The following is a 20,534-nucleotide window of genomic DNA, read 5'->3' on the forward strand; positions in this document are numbered from 1 at the left end:
TTTGTATTAAAAATTTGATATTTTATTAAAAAATATAATAAGCGAGAAAAACGAAGGTAGACTGTGAACAAGGTAATACTGAAGAAAAAAAAAAACCTAAGCAATGCCTTCTAGAGTCACTGCATTTTGTACACTTCTCCTGTGTGTTGACTTCTATATACCTTATAAACAAAAAAGATAATAAACTCTCTGCCATTAAGTAGATTCATAGCGACCTTATTGTAAAATGGTAATCCCAGAGAATGCTTGGACAACTAAGCTCCAGATAGAAGCAAAAGTGCAATAAGATTTAGGAGAAGTTTGATCTAAGAACTCTTTTGCTTCTAACTTAAATGTTTTTATCTCTCTTTCCTGAGTCTCTGTGCATGACAGATTCATTCTAAGCTCAATATGTTAGAGTTTAATTTAATATAAAATGTGTGGCTTTAACTAATTACAAAAATAGTCATTCCTCTTTTAGTTTTAGGTTTATGAAGAAAACTTGAATTTTAATCTCATTGTGATCGAGAAAATATTGACTCATAGCAACCCTATAAGGAAGGTAAATCTGTCCCTTTGAATTTCTGAGAAAACTAGGTGGTATAACTTTAGGGGCTTGCAATTCCTGGTGTAAACCTTTCACTGCCAAGTTGATTCTGGCTCATAGTGATGTTATTCAGTGTTTTCAAACTGGAAGTTATTGTTGCCTACTGGGTGGCACTGTAACGATGGAGGTGGTGATCTGGGGGCGGGGGGAGGGAGGGCAAAAGCAGATGCCTATATTGTATCCTGGATTTGGGGTTATAATATAAAACTTTAATTCCCAGGGGAACGCTGAGTAATTTTTTTTCTTTTGAAAAATAATAATCACTGTCAGTTAGAGGAGGCCAACTCATAGCAACCCTATGGGACAGAGTTTCTGAGATTAACATTTTATGGGAATAGAAAGCCCCATCTTTCTCCCACTGTACAGCTTGTAGTTTCCAACTGGATCATGCAGATAGTAGCCCAATGCATAACCACTAAGCCACCAGGGCTTCTAGAAAAAGGTAGTAGCTGAATAGATTTTGGAACAGAAGCTTAGAACTGGTTTCCCCGGCGGTGAGGCTTTATGGGAACAAATCACCTTTTCTTTCTACAGCACTGTGACTGCTAGGTTGGAATTGCTGACCTTGTGGCCCAATGCTTACCTGACAGAACTACCAGGGCTTCAAATCTTCATATAGAGATGACAAAATAAAATATTTGAATTATATATTAAAATATACCAATTCATTTTTTTTCAGTGAGTGCGTATGTTATTTCCACTTGCTTTTTGGTAATGATTGGGTCATTCAGCTATTTTTTTTTTCTTTAAGGGGAGAGCGTGAATGCAGCCCTCCACTACCACAAAATATGCAGTTGAGTTTCCCACATTTGGGGGAAATCGCAGGGATCAGCACACCCAGAGTGCAACGGATAAGCCTTGCCCTGGGAAAGCCACCTTCGTGATCATGGTAGCTCCCCTGCCAGGTAAGTATTGGGTCATTCAACTATTGTACATAGAATATCAATATTGCAACTCAATGGCTAAATATTTTCTACAGTTCTTTCACTTCAAGAAATATGAATTGCATTCTTCCCTTCTGGTTTTCAAACTCCTATTTTGTTGTACACTTCACTCTTCTTTTTCTTCTCCATCTGTTCTTTTAAACAAATGTATTAAATTATTTTTGTCATCTTTCCATAGTTTTTTTTAAATTTCTTAACATTCAATAGCAAGCTTCAGTGCCTCCTTTGACATCAGCTTGCTCTTTTCTTTTAATAACCCTTTGTTTTCTTCAAAGGTGTCCTAGTGGCATAGTGGACTATCAGTTGGGTTGCTCACAGTAAGGTGAGCAATAGCACACCACCTGCCGCTCTGTGGAAGAAGGGGCACTATGTTCTACTAGTCTGCTATTGGTTAGTTGAAGAGGAATAGTGTCAAGTACATTGTAACCAAAAAAAATCTCAGGTTCCACCATTAAATATAGAACTGTAAGTTAAAAAACAGTATCCACAAACCTAGGAGAAAGACAAGTTAGCACAATTATTATGCAACTGTATGCAACAATAAGATGTCAAAGATGAAGAGATTGAAGATATTTACCAACTTCTGAAGTATGTTTTTAATCAAATAAGCAGTCAAGATGTGTTGATAATTATTGGTTATTGGACATCTGAAAGTTTGAATCAAAGAATAAGATTCTATTGTTGGAAACTATTTTCTTGATGATAGAAGTGACACCAGAGGATGCATAATAGGACTACCAAGACAAATTATCAATCAGAAATAACCTTTTTTTTTTTTTTACCAAAAGCATGAATGGAAACTATATTGTTGGACTTCACTGGGCTCAAATCAACTACATGTGGAGAAATTAAGTATTATAAATCAAAACTAGGTCAACAATTTTCTAATTTGAATGACCATGTACATTCAGTATTGCCAAGAATACTGAGCTTCAAGTGTTCCATTTCAATTGAGAGAATTTCCAACTTTCTTAGATTCATATTTCATATACTACTCATTCTAATTATTAATGGATACATGTTGCTGTTTTTTCTCATTTTGAATAGTTTCATGTCAAGTAAATATCTCAAAAATCCCATGTAATTAAGATTGGCTTTACTTTTGAGAAGGCAGCTCTTCCTCCATTGTATTTTGATTTACAAGGACAGCAGTTCAAAACTAGTGCTCAATAGAAAGATGAGACTTTCTATTCCCTTGAGGAGTCATGGTCTTAGACCCTCACAGGTTGCTATGAGTCGAAATCACTTCCATGGCAGTGAGTCTGGTTATAGTTTGGGTCAATTCTCATAAGCTCTTCTTCTGGCACTACATCAATGTTCCACTTCTATTCACAAGTTTTCATTGACCAGTTTATGAGAAGTAAATTGCAAGATCTTTCTGCTAAGGCTTCCTTATTCTGGAAGCTCAACTGAACACTTTCTAACATGATTGATCACGATGATATTTTAAATATTGGCAACATCACTTCCAACCTTACAGCAACATGCAAAAAAGCCACCAAAATACAGACAATTAGTGGTCAAAGCAACTTAATGAAAGGCAGCTTTTCAGCAAACGATCCTGTGGCAATTTTTGTATAGCTATAACTTCCAAAGGATGGTACTTGAAGTAGACTAATGATAAATATGACTTCATAAAGTAAAAAAAATGTACTCTATAGTACATTGTTAAAAGAGTGAAAAGTCAAGACACTGAGTAGGAGAAAAACTTTCCAAAAATACATATATTGATTGTCATACAGTTAATTATGACTAATCACGATCCTATTTAGGGTTTAATAAAATTATGTAATGATAATAATGAGAAAAAATAAAAATGATTTAAAAATGAGAAAAAGATCTTATCTCTTTATTAAATATAAAATAAGCTTATGAAAATGTGTTTGACACTGTTTGTCTTGAGGAAGTGCTGCACGCTTGGACCAGAGTTAGTTACCAATTGTACTCTGCCTTCTTCCCGTGCACTTTCCGTCCTCTCCTTACTTTCCCATCTTTCCTGATTACTTTTCTCCCACCTATCCTCCTTCCCCTCATCATCCTCCTCTCCCTCTCTACTTGCTCCACTTCTGCTCTCCCTTCACTTCCGTTTTACTAGCTATCCTCTTCCTAGCTAATTGCCGTCGCTCCTTCCTTTATCTACCATGACTGCTTCCCTTTTCTTGCACCTCCCCTCGTTCTACTCATACTTAGTTTCCCCGAGTCCCTTTTATTTATCCCAAATGTCTGGCCTCCCTTCTTATTTTCATCCATCCCGTTTTATTTTACTCATTTCCTTTGCACTCCTGTCTTCTCCTCACATTCACTTTAAATCCGCCATCATAATGACATGTGGGGACTGGAAGTAGGTGTGGCCGCCTAGTGACTCCGAGGTATGAGGTTGGGATAGGCAAAGCATATAGCTTGATTTTAGTTCAAGTACAATGCTAGTACTTATGCTGCTCAGCTTCTTCATGGCCTCTTCCTCTTGTGGATGTCAGGGTTTCCGTTCTCTAATGCAATTCCCAGGGCAGGTGTTTGCTGTAAATACGCATGTAGAAAGGAAGGACCAGTTTTTATCTGGACTTTACCCTGCTGGACCACAACTCAATATACATGAAATAAACGCTTTATTATTGCAAGTGCTGTGGGGAAGCCTTTTGAGATCAATCTCTAGTCATTGGGTGTGGAGGTTCACCATTTGCTTTTCTATTTCTTTAGCATTAATTTAAGAACTTAATATGCTGATAATATTTGTGTTATAAGCTTAAGAATTCAATGAAGACATACAATCTTAAGTCTGGCTTCTTGCACATCATGTTTGAATAAAAATTACTGCTGCTATCTTCAAATTTTATTCGTTGAAGTGCCAGACATTCTCATTTTACGCTGGGTCCAAAAATGAGTGTTCAGTCCTGGGGAAGAGATGAGACCACACCTAGGACCAATGCCAACCTGTGTGGTCTACTTATGTAGAAACTAAGAATGTAAAATGCATTCTTAGTTTATTCATAGCAGACCACAAGTACTTTCCAATTGTATATTAGTTGGAAGAATTTTAAAGTTTTGCAAAGACTAATTAAACATGATGATTAAGTGCAATATATCATTCTAGATGAGAGCTTTTATCAGTAAAGGACATTAATGGGAAAACTAGTAAAAGTCAAAGAGTAAAGTTAAAAGTTTTATATGAATGATGACTCTCAGCTACAATAAATAGTTTTGGTTTATATAAACTGTTAACTCCAGAAGAACCTGGGGCAGAAATGGATGGACTTTTCTACGTGCTCCTTGCAACACTTGGCTTAATCTAAAATCTTTTTTAATCCTTTTTTTACATTTTATTAGGGGCTCATACAACTCTTATCACAATCCACACATATACATACATCAATTGTATAAAGCACATTCGTACATCCTTTTGCCATAATCACTCTCAAAGCATTTGCTCTCCACTTAAGCCCTCCGCATCAGGTCCTCTTTTTTTTCCCCTCCCTCCCCTCTCCCCCCTCCCTCATGAGCCCTTGATAATCCACAGATTGTTATTTTGTCATATCTTGCCCTATTCGGAGTCTCCCTTCCCCCCCTTCTCTGCTGTCCATCTCCCAGGGAGGAGGTCACATGGGGATCCTTTTAATCAGTTCTCCCTTTCCAACCCACTCACCCTCTACTCTCCCAGCATCGCCCCTCACATCCCTGGTCCTGAAGGCATCGTCCACCCTGGATTCCCTGTGCCTCCAGCTCCCATATGCACCAGTGTACAATCTCTGCCTTATCCAGTCCTGCAAGGTAGAATTCAGATCATGGTAGTTGGGGGGAGGAAGCATCCAGGATCTGGGGGAAAGCTGTGTTCTTCATCGGTACTACATCGCACCCTGACTGACCCATCTCCTCTCCTAAACCCCTCTATGAGGGGATCTCCAGTGGCGGACACTTGGGCCCTGGGTCTCCACTCTGCACTTCCCCCTTCATTCACTATGTTATACACACACACACACACACACACACACACATATATATATATATATATATATATTTTTTTTTTGCATGATGCCTTATACCTGGTCCCTTTGGCACCTTGTGATCGCACCGTCAAGCCTTTAAGACCCCAGACACTATCTCTTTTGATAGCCGGGCACCATCAGCTTAATCTAAAATAATTTTTAAATGAAACCTTAAAAAATTATAAGTCTACTCACCTCTCAGGACATTTAATAGGACCCTTGTCTTATTTTCTGTCTATTATCTCTGTTTACTAGTTAAAGAGGGCCTGATAGTTAATTTAACTCCCAGCACAACATGGATTTTTTAATAAAAATTCCTGTTCTAAATTCATTTCTTTATGAATGTTTGAGGTCTATATTGGAAAAACACAGCTTTATTCTCTGTAGTAATTTTCAGCTTATTTAAATTTAAAATGTGGAAAATTTTCATTAGAATCATTAATATAATGTTTTTTATTGTTGTGACTAATGTAAAGCAATATCAGCTGCAGAAAATGCATGCTGGTTTACTCCAGTGGTATGTTGATGCATGCTCTGAATGTATTTGATGTGCTATAATTTTTATCTACTATAATATGAGATGAAAGGATATAATGAAGATTACAGCATAAATTAGTGAAATAAAAAATTAAATAACACGGCCATCTCGCTCAGAAACAAATAAGCCCACATGGAAGAAGCACACCGGCCAGTGCGATCACGAGGTGCCCAAGGGACCAGATATAAGGCATCATGCAAAAAAAAAAAAAAAGATATAAGTGTGTGTATGTATGTGTATATATGTGTATATGTATATATGTATGTGTATGTATATATTATATTAAATGAAGGGGGAAGTGCAGAGTGGAGACCCAAGGCCCAATTGTCGGCCAATGGAGATCCCCTCATAGAGGGGTTTAGGAGAGGAGATGGGTTAATTAGGGTGTGAGGTAGTATCGATGAAGAACACAGCTTTCCCCCAGATCCTGGATGCTTCCTCCCCCCAACTACCATGATCCGAATTCTACCTTGCAGGGCTGGATAGGACAGAGGCTGTACACTGGTACATATGAGGGTTGGAGGTACAGGGAATCCAGGGTGGATGATACCTTCAGGACCAAGGGCGTGAGGGACGATGCTGGGAGAGTGGAGGGTGAGTGGGTTGGAAAGGGGGAACTGATTACAAGGAGCCACATGTGACCTCTTCCCTGGGAGAGGGACAGCAGAGAAGGGGGGAAGGGAGACCCCGAATAGGGCAAGATATGACAAAATAACGAGGTATAAATTACCAAGGGCATATGAGGGAGGGGGGAAAGGGGAGGGAGGGGGGGAAAAAAAAAAGAGGACCTGATGCAAGGGGCTTAAGTGGAGAGCAAATGCCTTGAGAATGATTGGGGCAGGGAATGTATGGATGTGCTTTATACAATTGATGTATGTATATGTATGGATTGTGGTAAGAGTTGTTGGAGTCCCTAATAAAATGTAAAAGAAGAAAAGAGAAAAAAATGATTAGGGCAAAGACTGTACAGATGTGCTTTATACAATTGATGTATGTATATGTATGAACTGTGAAAAGAATTGTATCAGCCCCAATAAATTGTTAAAAAAAAAAATAAATAACAATCAAGGTGATTAGAAGGTTGTTTTCTGGAAGGATAAGTCAAAGCAACAAATCTCTGACAAATTTAACAAAGGAAATAAAAGGAAAGATGCGCATATTATAAATAAGAAATGAAATATATATCACCAGAACCAATTGAAATTAAAATGATAACAAATTGCACACTGTACTAAAATAAATTTGAAAACCTGGAAAAAATGAACTAATTTCTAGAAATAGCTGCATACCTAAACTATAGCAGAGTGAAGTAGACAATGTGAGCAGACTCATAACAAAGGATAAATTAAACATATCATTAAAAAGCTCACAGTAAAATAAAATTTTAAAATCCCATCTTAAATATCCTTTCTTGAAAATTCTGCTAAATATTTCAAGAAGAACTGACACCAGTTGTACCACAACCACCTCAGAATACACAAAGGGGGTCATATTCCTGAATTCCAATGAAGCAAACATAACCATATCAAAGCTAGGCAAATACACTATTAAACATGAAATTATAGATCAATGTCCCTGTGAAGTTTATCACATTAACACAAAAATTATCAATAAAATTCTAACCAGTAGAATCCGATTTCATATAAAAATAATATCTTATGACCAAATGGGATTTATATCAGACATGCAAGGAGAGTTCAATATTAGAAAACAATAAACATAAATAAAACCATGTGATCTAGCAAATATACCACAAGGTATTTCACAAATTATATCCCTGACCTGATTACTGATATAAAACTCTTAGCAGAATAAGAATAAAAGGGAAAATATCCAACATAATTTAAAACTTGTACCCATACCCGATGGCTATGTCCTTCTCTGAATCAGGCCTGGATTACTGGTAGCTTCCTGGTGATGTACTGTGGCAATTATCTTTTAATTATATTCAATAAGATATTAATAACCTTGTCTAATAATTTGTGCATTATGTTGGCTCACCAGCGGTACAAGTATCTGTCTTCCAACTTTCTTGGCATCTATGAATGTATACTACCAGTGCTACATCAGATTGTTGAAATAGTTCAATTGATATTCTATTAATTCCTAGAGACTTGAATCTCACTAATGCCATGACCGTAGTTTGAATTCTTCCTTTAATATGGTTGGGTTTTGATCATATGATACCTTCTTGAATGCTTGAACATTATCAACCACTTTTTCTTAGTACATTGATTCCATATATTCCTTATATTTTCTTTTGATGCTTTGGAATAATTCAGTGTTTTGTCCATAGAAAATTTCAATATTGAAATCTGAAGCTGTACTTTTTATTCTTCTTCCAGCTTCAAATTTACTGGTTTTGTTCTTCCTGTCTGCTTTTTATTATTATTATTCTAGGTCTTTGCAAATTGTTCTATAATGCTTTGTGTTCTCAATTTACCTTTCTGTTCAGGACTTTAACTTCATCTTTCCCCCCCCCATTCCCTTAAAGTACTCTACCTAAAATAACAAGTTTCACAGTCTCTTCTGGCACACATTTTGATTTCTCTTTTCCTTCCCATCTTTTTAATGACCATTTGCTTTTTTCACATATAGTGTTCATGTCGTTTTACAGCTTGTCAGGTATTGAATCATTGGGTTCAATGCATCAAACATGTTCTTGAAATGCTGTCTAAATTCAGGCATGACATGCTCCAGGTTCTGTTTTAGCTCTTGTCTGGAAATATCCACATGTACAGTCACCGTTTCTGTTATTTTAAAAAGGGTATTTGTGATAAATAGTCTTTGGCCTTGCAAAATTCTATCAATTGATCTCCAGCTTCATTCCTAAGGCCATATGTTCTAACTCTAACCCTTCCTGTTTTTTCCAACTTTTGTATTACAATCATGAGTGATTATCAATGTGTTTGTCTGGCATATTTAACCAATTTCATTCTCAAGAAGCTGGTAGAATTTTTCAATTTTTTTATCACAGTTCATGTGTGTGTATACGTGTGTGTATACATTTGAATAATAGTTATATTAACTAGTCTTCCATGAAGGTTTTCCTATCACAGACAGCATTGTACTCCAAAGTAGATTTTTAAAATGTTCTTTTTGACAATGAATGTGACACTATTCCTTGAGAATTTGTCAGAGCTTCTGTAAGCCATTTGATTGTCCCATGTAAGATTTCCATTACAGTCTATTTCTTCTCAGTAATGCTTAGGATATCCATCTCTCTGTATTAAATTTCATTGCTGATGACTTCAGTTACTCTAGATTGATATTTCATACATTCAATATTCCTATAATTAGTTCTTTGGATCAGTAACACGTTCTTATGGAAGCATCAGCCAAGAAAGCAAATGACGGATTGCAATGGGCAAATCTGCTGCACAAGATTTCTTTAGAGCATTGAAGAAGGAAGATATCATTTTAGGAACATGGTCCCTGAACAATGCCATTCTATTTTCAGTCATCTCATATGCATATGAGTGTTGGATAATAATGGAAAAAATAATTGATACATTTAAATCATGATGTTGGTGAAAAATATTGAAAGTACCATGCACTGCAACCAGAACAACAAAAAACAACAACAACAAAAATCTCTCTTGGAAGAAGTATAGGCAAAATGCTCCTTAGAACCGAATATGGTGAGACTTTGTCTCAAGTACTTTGGACATGTTGTCAGGAAAGACCAATGCCTGGAAAAGGATGTCATAGAAAAACAAAAAAAGGAGAAAAATCCTTGAAGAGATGAATTGATACAGTGTTGCAACAATGGGCTGAAGGATAATGATAATTTTGAGGATGGCCTAGTGTAAACAAAGCAGAGCAATAATTCTTAGGACAGCTGGAGGTTGTTCTGTTGTACACAGGCTCACTATGTGTCCATCCAACCCCAGGGACATAATATCAGCTAAAAACAATCCTTAATGGATATTTGTGAGTGTTGCTTAGCATTGTCAATAGTGTACATGCACAGAAATGATTACAATCACAAAAAATGATAGAAACAGTATAAATGCCCATCAATCAACTCGTAGACAACGAATTGTGGTACACGCATACAAAGGAATACTATGAAAAGTTAAAGAATCGCAGAGAAGTTACCAATCATGGACCACACAGACAACAAACCCCAAACCACGGCATTAACTAGTAGAACTAGAGACCACACAGCTATCATTCCAACCACTGCGATCAGGATCCAACAGAAGTCCCTGTATATAGTTGGCGGGGGTGGTGGGGTGGGGATTATGGAAAAATCAAAATAATTTTAAAAAAAGAAAAGACTATGCTGATTGGTCTGTTAGAGACTGGTGTAACCTCTGAGACTGGCTAGGTTTTTTAGACACAACTTGAAATTGATTCTGCTCCTAGGGATCAACTTTCAGCCAAATGATAGACAGGTCTACAGAGTAAATATGTACACCAGGGAAGGGCGTAATCCTCAGTACAATCAAGCTTGAGATACCAAAGGTCAACATTTTTCCAAGTGAAGTTCTACAAGCAGGCAGAGGCGGGAAAAAGGGACACATGGAACTCAGGAAGTGGGCAAGTATGTGGAAAGATAGTTATGCTACTCAACAGCTTGCAGTCCGCGACATAAAGGAAATACACATAAACTGTTGAAAGGAAAATTACTGTTTTTCTATAAACTTAGACCAAGTTATAATAAAAAGTTCAGAAACATTTTGCATGAGGATCTTCTGGTGTAGCAATGTTTTCAAAGTATTTTCAGTTATATATACTTATTTTAAATCAGTCGTTCAGGTTATGAATATTTTCCATTGACCATATATCACCTGGTTATAAAATATGCAGAAAAGGCAATTGGAATGACATAATCATAGTATGACTAATAACATGTGGCATTGTATATATGGGAAATACTTGCCAAAGGGAAATTTCTATTTAATCTGTGAACAAATGTGGTTAGCAAATAAATATGCTAGGCAGTAAATGAAGAAAACATACTAGTTTAGTATTATTTTCTCTCTTTGCTATTGAATACAGAATGAGGAAATATGCTCAAGAATATGCTCAAGAATAAACAGCTTTTTGTGCATGTGTAAAACTTCTGCCTTATCAGAAAATAATACAGGTGCACTCAAACAAGGTGACCTTTATTTTCACTTGAATATCCTTAGTGATAGCCAAAGAGATGTGAGCTTAGTTGGTTAGCATTAAGATATATATATATATATATATATATATATATATATATATATATATATATATATATATATATATATATATATATATATATATATATATATATATATAATTTTTCACCTTCCAGAAAAATGAAGTAGAATAGTTTCTATTATAAAAGAACAGGATTGTATTCCAGCACATTGAATGGGTGTTGAAAAGTTGTCTGAATCAGAGAAAAAGCTATGGAAAGGAGAGAAGTTGAGGCTTATGTTATGTTTACTGGTGATAATGGCAGGAGAAAGAGAGAAACACAAAGAAGTTCACAACCACCCACTGTGTGGACCAACAGTTGAATTTTTGTGGATCCAGAAATAGCCCTAAATAGCTACAAGAGATTTCAACATAACCAATTGTGTTGCCTTCAGAGATAGCATAATTGTGGGAAAATAAGAAATTGAATATATTTATGATTCTTTCTCAAAATCCAACCCTTTGCTAAAACATTATGTTTATGCTGAAGAATAATGTAACTATTAATAAGGTATATTTCTCATATAGTACATTGGGCACTAGTATTCAATTAACCACTCATTCAATATATTATTGTATCTAATATGCATAGACCACCGTAGAAAACTAATATTGAACAAGCATACCTTTTTAAACGTTACAATCTGGTGGACATTATAAATGAAAATAATTTAAAGAATTAATTGTGCCATTAAATAAAAATTTCAGAAGAGACTTATATAACTTTGGAAAATTTAAGCTGAGATGCCTTTTATGTGAAGATGTTAATTATGCTGAAAATGAACCTTGAGGGGAATCGAATGGAAACATTGCTCAGTACGAAAAATTTTTGTGGATCCAGAAATATCGATAAATAGTGGAAAAAATAATCTTGAACAATTAATAAAGGAAGTGTAAACAGAATTTGTGAGGAAAGGGCTGAAAATTAGACACATTTATTTAATCTATTTTTTATTCAGTGATTATTTGAACATTTTTCAATAAATCAATTCTGGAAAAATATTTTTGAAAATCTCATCAACAATAGTGGTATCACAGAAACAAATGTAAGTACAATTGGTCCATGGTCTGATGTGCAAAAGCTATTGCTTTGGTACTATGATACAAAGGTTTGACATAGTTGAAGAGGTAGATTTCCTAACCAATGGGGAAATGAAAATTGTGCTAAGATCTCTAAAATAAGTACTGATTACAGAGCTCTACTTACAAAACATAAAATTACTGCAATAGCATCAACCTGACTTGTAGTGACCCTACAGTATAGAGCCCCTGCGGATGTCTAAAGCTGTCATATTTATACATACATAACGCCTCATCTTTCTGTAAGTAGTGAATGGGCTAAAATGGTTCTCTTGATGATAAGCAGTCACAATGCCCCAGGGTAAGGGAATTTACAAAATTGAAAGATATAGTTAAACAGAGAATTAATGGAGGAGAAAAGCATAGAACGCACAATAAGTAAAAAGAGAGTCAGTGTGACTAGAAAGTGTAGAGCCCCAAACTAAAGCATATACCCTGCCATCAGTCAATGCTGACACACAGTGAAACACTGTGGGTTTCTGAGACTAACTAGGGGCTGGTTGGTGGCTTTGAACTGGGGACTATGCAGGTCCGATCACGGCCCAATTCAGAACCATTTCTCCAAAGAGTAGAGAAGGGAAGTTTAACGAGTGGTGAATGTTAAGGGAATGGGAGGGAGCTAGACCATCAGGGTCACCTAGAATACGCCAGAGAGTTATACCCTCATCATAAGAACAAAGGTCTCTGAACAGGAGAGGTTCACTTGTCCTGCTGAATGTCAAACACCTAGAGCATGGACAAGAGCTTAGGGGTGCCCTATATAAATTAGTAGAAGCTATTGATAAGTGTCGACAATGCTAAAGTGATGCCACAAATCTTGGGCTGGGGACAGGTGGTAGATTCTTCTTAAGTATATTTGATGGCAGACAGAGTAGGCATGAAAAGTGACCTTATGATTATGACTTAAAATTGGTGAATGGCATATTCATTGAGATATGGCTGGACGCTCATCTGAAAGATGTTCCATTAGAATTGCTTGCCACACATTCCAGGAGAAATACCTCAGCTTACTATTTCCTTTATGTGAATTGATTCAATGGCAGTGAGTTTTCTCCTCAAAAAATGGAAAAAAATAATTCATGTCAATAAGAGAGAGAGTTTATAGCTCAAGGTAAAAAAATCTATCAACATATTCCAACAGAGACAGAGCAACAAAACAATTGGTACATATGCCTGGAGGTCACATACATCCTAGAGAGCATAAAAGCTAGGCATTTTTTACTGTACATAGAAATTAATTTTCTTATGAAGAGAAATAGTGATTTAACTTAAATGCTAACATTATTTCCAGAACTTGCATATATATATATTTAGCATACTGTTTATAAATCTCTTTAAAATCTATTGAACCAAATGACCATTTTGAGCTCCAAGTATTGGGTTTATAATTAAGAATTATCTATTTATGGTATTGTATCATAAATAGGATTCCTTGTCACTCGAGGATTCTAAAATGGGGGACAACACATAAATATAATACACGTTTTACCTAATAAATGATAAAACATTCATTTGCATGGAAATTTTAGGCCAAAATGTCGTGTAAGCCTGTTTATTTTGCTAATGGTGATATTGTGGAAGCGAGATAACAAGGTCATTTAATGACCCCGTAGCTGAAAGACCTCATCCAAAAATATTGTCATATAGCTCACATTAGATCAATTTTCTTGAACCCAGATATCTAGAAAATAAGAATAGTATACAATTACAATAAAATCAGGAGAAACAAAAGGAAAACTATACTTAACCCTATCTTGTGCATTTTGCCAAAGAGATCATGTCAGGCTGAGACCTATAAGATCAGTGATAAAGCATTGATTGGAAGTGTGAAGAAGAACCAGAGAAAAAGTTGTGCAAAACTGTGGAGGCCTGCAGAACATAATGAATCTTGGAAGTTTTTATCACTCAGTCTGTGTGCGTTCAGAGATGGCTAGTTCTAAATCTAAACAGTGAGAACCTGTTTAGGGACTTACAAGCATGCTCTGTTAAACCGGTTGCTATGGAGTCATTTTGGATGTACAGTGACCCAACAGGACAGCAAAGCGCTTGCTCACCCAGCCACCAGTGCTCCTTCTTTGGATTTTCCACTTTATGAAATGTGGTGCCATTTAAGTTTTTCAAGTACCACGACAGTGTTTGTGTTTACAAAAGGTCATCTCTAATCATATTGTAGAAATGAGCATAGAAAGTATTATTTAAATGTTCTTTTTAAATATTTCCATTCAAGTACTCCTGATGACAGAGGAAAAGATATCATGCCCTTGGGACCTGATGGGGAAATTCAGGCGTGTCAGCTGGGGGCAAAGTGGAGCCAAGATTTTAAGTATAAAAAATGAATTCTAGAAAATCTTACATTTTGCTGCTTAAAATTGTTTACAGTTGTTCAGTAAATTTAGCTCTTTATTTCCTCCTAAAAATTGTTCTTAATAAAGAAGAAAAATGAAACAATTCAACTTTTCCTTTGGCACATTTCCTAGTTTGAAAAGTAAGTCCATTCCCTTAGCTTTACCAACAGAAAAAGATGTATTCTTAGACTCTTGGTAGAGAAGTTTTGCATGAGGAAGGATATATAGATAAATGAAAAAAAAATATTTAAGACAAAGTAGAAGCAACAAAACACAACATTTTTCCTACTATATTAAGATGTGAAAAATTATCCAAGAAGTTTTTCTGACATTGTGTTTATAAATCCATATGCCTTATGAGAAAAAAATTATTTTAAAGAGCTTTTATTTTTTTCATTTTTTTAAAATTTGTGGTTAGTTCAATGACTGTTTGTTGGCCTTTAGGAGTGTTTCCTATTCGAGTCTGTTGTGCCACCAAGTCCTGGCTTCAAAGTCTACTTTTGGTATTCCCTGGGATCTTCGTTGCTCTAGTTCCCTTGCTGCTCTGTTCCACGCCCTTAGTGTTTTATCTTGGTGTGGTGGGATCAGATGGGGTGGAATTCCCACACTGTGTCTTCAGTGTTGTTCCCTGTAGGGTTATAGGTCATTGAGGGATGTCGTGTCTCAGTCGGGCAGGCCATGTGGTCTTTCTTCTCTGTGGATTGGCTGCTCTGAGCAGGAATATGGTCTTCAAGGGTTGGTGGGCCAGGGTGTGCGCCACTCACTCTCTCTCCCTCCCCCTTCATTTGCTCCATGTGCTCTGATCAGACAGGTCCCTCTCCAGGAGCTGCAGATTCCATGCTGCCCTCTGAAATTCTTCTGGGGGGAGGGGCAGGTGTCCACTACTTGGGATTGGGGCTGGCCCCTAATCTGTATCTCTTCTAAGATTTACATATTCCCCTTAACTGATATTTGAGATGGGATTCCTTTTGTACCCTAAAACAGTGCTAAGGGCAGGAGGGTCAGTCTGTTAGTAGGACGAGGCAGGGACAGGAGGGTTGCCCCTCTCCATGCCTGAAGGACCCCTACAGGAGGATAGAGGAAAACCAGGCGAGCCATAGCCAGCCATAAAGACTACTGACATGTGTCAATTCAAGCCCGAACCAGGTGGGCTTAATTCAGTCAATGGGGGTCAGCCAATACCTTCCACCACGCCTCCCAGCAAAGGCCTCAACTACTGGGACTGAAACTCTTTGGCCTCAGGGGTATGTGCGTGCATGTGTTATTTCCCACCTGAGAAACCTAATCAGTCCTCTGGGGGGCACCCCGGTAGAAAGGGCTGGCGATCGGCTATTGAGCAGCCAGCTGGACAGCCACGTGGACACAGCCTTGTCTGGTGACACCCAGCGTCGGGTTGTGTCGGGGTCACTGGCTGCAGCAGCCCCCAGCAGCCTGTTTTACAGGGGGCAGGGGACATGGAGAAGGGGATACGGCGGGGAGGGGCCTGGAGTGTGTTGCCGCCCAGCCGGACTGCCCATCCTCCCTAGTCCCCCTCCCAGGGTCCTTCCGGGGACTCCAGCCTCTATGTCTGCTCCTGGGCTCACGCCCAGAAACCCGAACTCAGCCGCCAATTTACTCCCCAAGTGGCGCAGACAAACCATTCAAGGGGTTCCCGCGCCTCGCGGCACTTCCGCCTTTGAGCAGTCACTTCCGGGTCGCAGCCTGGCCTGAGGGCAGAGGCGCCGGTAGCGTCGGGGGCGGGGTCTGCGCGCGTGACCCCGTTGGACAGGCCGTGGTGGTGGTGGCGTCGGGCTGGGGTGGCATGGTGGCGTTGGGCTGTGGTGACGTCGGGCAGCGTGGTGACTTTGAGCGGCGTGGTGACGTCAGGCGACATGGTGTCATCAGGCCGTGGTGGTGGCGGCGTGGGGCAGCGTGGCAGCATCGGGCATGGGAGTGGCAGGTGCCACACGGAGCCACTCCAGGCCGCGAGGCCGACTCCTACTGACCCAGGTTCGCTGGGCGTCCACTTCCCCTGATGTCGGGCACCCCGGAGGGGAGGGCCAGGCCTGCGGAGGGGCCTTCTACCTACCTATTCGCTGCCATCCAGTAGCTTTCACTCCCCGCGGCCAGGCATGGGGCAGGGTGGAACTGCCCTTGCGGGGTTCTTATGGCTGTAACTCCTGCATGGCCATGATCTCAACAGCCAGGTCTGCGCACAGCGTGGGCCGAGAGCAGGGAAGAGCGGCAAGGTGGTCTAAAGAGCTTTTCTTATAAGGTCTTATTTACTTATGATCATTTTTCTAAATTTCACATGTAATGGTATCTTTCTTCAGGGCATTGTGAAGTTTTCTTGCTGTTGTCATACATTTAGTTTGCATTTCAAATAATTGTAGACTTAAATATTAGGAATATATAAATCCAGTATCTTACTCCAAAAACTGAAATAAGAAATGCAGAGCAAAAGACCTACTATATTTTACTTCTCTTTCCTAAGAAACAGAAGATATATTGAAATTTGCTAAGACATCTACTAGTCATTTGTTGATCATCATCTTATCAAGCATTTCACATTTGCAACCATAAAGTGTCCAGTATCAGTACATTAATGTTATATGCCGGATAGTAACAAAACCCAAAGAATGAGGTGGGAGTAACTGGCTGTGATGGTTAAAAATATATGTCAACTTGGCTGGGCCATTGTTCTCAGGGTTTGGCAGTTATATTATTTGGTTTGTAGTTAATGATGCAAATTGGTGATCTAATGACAAAATTACATTTTATGAACTTATGTTTTTATATTTTATTTTAAAATATTGACCTGGCCTTCTGAACCCAACCGTGCCAATAAATAAGACCTGGATGTGGGTAAAACCTCACGAACACATGGTTCTCTGTGATATTTAAGGTATGTGTGAACTTGACAGGGCAAAGATTCTCAGTAGTTTGGTAGTTCTACAATGATGTCAATTGTCAATTATATACTGATTCAATAATACATACAAAATATCTAATGTGATCAGGCAATCAGTTATGAGTAGAGTTTTTGAGTGAAGTTCTATATGAATGAGTGACATATAAAAATTATAAAAATAAAATTAAAAGGCAATTGTTTTCCATGAACTTTATGATGCTCCCACATATATGAATGTTTGTTCTCCATAATACATTTGGTCATCTTTGCCTGACCTCTGTGTCTTTGGGATTCATCAGTCTCCACAAACCGACCCAGTAGCCTACCATTTCACCTGTTAACTTTAAGCATTTCAGTTCTTGCAGATATGTGTGTTAGGAGAAGTCCCAGCCTGATAGGATCTATTGTTTGGGACTTTCCAATCAGTATGATCTGAAGATCTGAAACTCTCTGTTGCTATTTTTCTCTCAACATATCTATCTATCTATCTATCTATCTATCTATCTATCTATCTATCTATCTATCATCTATCTATCTATCTACACAAACATATGCATATATATATATATACCTATGGGTCTCTATATAAACTACATTTATTTATATACATCTCTATCGACATTTACACATGTATATTTACATCTTTATCTTTTTTACATATGCATAGAGTTTATTTAAATATAGAGAGATAAGTAAAGAGTTTTATTGTGTATATTGCATATGAATTTCTATAAACATAAATATAGATGTAGGATTCATTAATTTCAAACTGAATAATCAGTAGAGCTCTTCAATTTCTTCATCATTTCCCTAGTGGTTGGTACATGCATTTGAATAATAGTTGTATTAACTGGATTTCTTTATAAGCGTATAGATATTATACTATTACACATGGCATTTTCAGTTCAAGAAATGTTGAAATGTTCTTTTTGATGATGAAAGCATTCCACTTGAATTTGTAATTCCAGGCACACTTAATCATTTAACTGATTGATTCAAAATAGCCAATACCAGTATATTTCAGCTAACAAATGCTTAGGATATTGATCTTCATGTGTTCCATTTAATCTTTTGTGATTTTGAATGTTCCAAGGTTTGTACTTGGTACATTCCACATTCTTCTTTAAAAATATTTAATCATTATTAATTGGAAGTTAATACATATATCATATCATTCCATAGTTCAATCATGCCAAGCAGAATTGTACAATTACTACCATAATCATTTTCCAAAGAATGTTTTTCTTCCTGGACTCCTTGACTTTGGCTCCCTTTTACCCCCTCACCACCACTGTACCCAGCACCCCTTGAAAGCTTTATTAGACTTGCTGTCCTGATCGCTTCAGGAATCCTGAGTCTCATATTACCAGAAAACCAAAAACACAACTTCAAGAGGGTGAACCTCCAATGATGTAACACCTCAGAGATATACCCTAATATGAACAAACAACAACACCTCTGAGATATACCCTAGTATGAACAAACAACAAAAAGAAACTGAAAATGTTGGAAACAAGATTAGGTGTAGCATGAATCAGAGGAGATATCAACTGACAAGATTGTAACTGTTTCATGCCTTAACTGATTTATGCCTTCTATCTATATTCATCTCTCCAATGTCCTCTCTTTAGTAAGTCCTTTCCTCCTATCCCTCAGTTGTGGAGTTCTCCAAAGGCTTGTTTCCTATGTAGTTCCCACAAATGAAGGTTAGGCTCTTGCTGTCATCCATAACCTTCTGCAAACCGGATTCTCACAATGTTTAGATTCTGATACTAATCCCTACTTTATGTGGTGGATTATGTTGTTTTTTGAATGTTGAGCCATCCCTGCATCCCTGCTACAAATCCCACTTGGTCGTGATGTATTATTATTATTTTTTGATATGTTGTTGAATTCAATTGGCTGGAATTTAGTTGAGAATTTTTGCATCTGTATTCAAGAGAGAGATGTGACTACAGTTATATATCCTTGTGAGGCTTTGCCTGGTTTTTATATCAGGGTTATGTTGGTGTTGAAGAGTTAGTTTGGAAGTTTGATGTCACTTTTTCTCTTTTGAAAGTGTTTGTGGAGGATTGGTGCTCAATTCTACTTGATAGAATTCTCCTGTGAAGCCATCTGGACTGTGGGGCTTTTTTCTGTTGGCTGTTTTATTTAGAACTTGGACAGACTCACAGCAAAAGAATTTATTTATTCTTTTGCTGTGAGTCTGTCCAAGTTCTAAATGTCCATATGCATTAATTTGTGAAGAGAGTGATATTCTAAGGTATTTGTCCATGCCATCCATATGAATGAATTTGTTGAAATACAGTCTTTTGTAATACTGCTTTATTCATCTTTTTATTTCATGAGGGTGTGTGGTGACTTCCCTGTTTCATTCTTAATTCTAGATATTGCTGGCTTGTCCCTTTTTTTTTGTTAAGTTTGCTAGTGATTTGTTGATTTCATTGATCCTTTCAAAGGACCAATTTTTGATGATTTTATCCATTGTTTTTCCAGCTTATTTGTTTCTGCTCTAATTTATGGCTCCTTTTCTTTTACTGTTGGAAAGATTATGCTGTTGACTGTGTTCTAATTGCTAGAGGTGATGTGTTAAGGTGTTCAACATGATTTTCTCCATTTTTTATGTGTGTATTTTCTTCAATAAAGCGACCTCTGATTACTGCTTTTGCTAGCTCCCAAAAGATTTTGATACAGTGTGTTATCATTCTCATTATTTTTTAGGAACTTCTTAATTTCCTCTCTTATTTGAACTATTACCCAGTCTTTTTTCAGTAGTGTGTTGTTGAGTCTCCAAGTATATGTCCTTGTTTTTTATTCTTTCTATTATTGCTTTCCAGGTTTATGGCAATATGGTCAAAGAAGATGGTTTGAATGATCTTTATGTGTTTGAATTTTCTCAAGCTTGCTTTATGGCCCACTGTGTGGTCTATTTAGAGTATGAGCCATGTGCATTGGAGGAAAATGTGTGTGTGTGTCTGTGTATGTGCGTGTGC

The 20,534-nt window shown here is 37.5% G+C and overlaps 1 non-coding gene across 1 annotated transcript; it reads right to left on the reverse strand.

The window, feature by feature from the left end:
• Nucleotides 1–1,334: 1,334 nt before the first annotated feature.
• LOC142447327 (U1 spliceosomal RNA) lies at nucleotides 1,335–1,499 on the reverse strand. The gene has a single exon (XR_012784068.1). It is a non-coding gene; the product is annotated as a U1 spliceosomal RNA (small nuclear RNA).
• Nucleotides 1,500–20,534: the final 19,035 nt, after the last annotated feature.

This window comes from Tenrec ecaudatus, chromosome 4, assembly GCF_050624435.1.
Source record: "Tenrec ecaudatus isolate mTenEca1 chromosome 4, mTenEca1.hap1, whole genome shotgun sequence".
In the NCBI taxonomy this organism is placed as follows: Eukaryota; Metazoa; Chordata; class Mammalia; order Afrosoricida; family Tenrecidae; genus Tenrec; species Tenrec ecaudatus.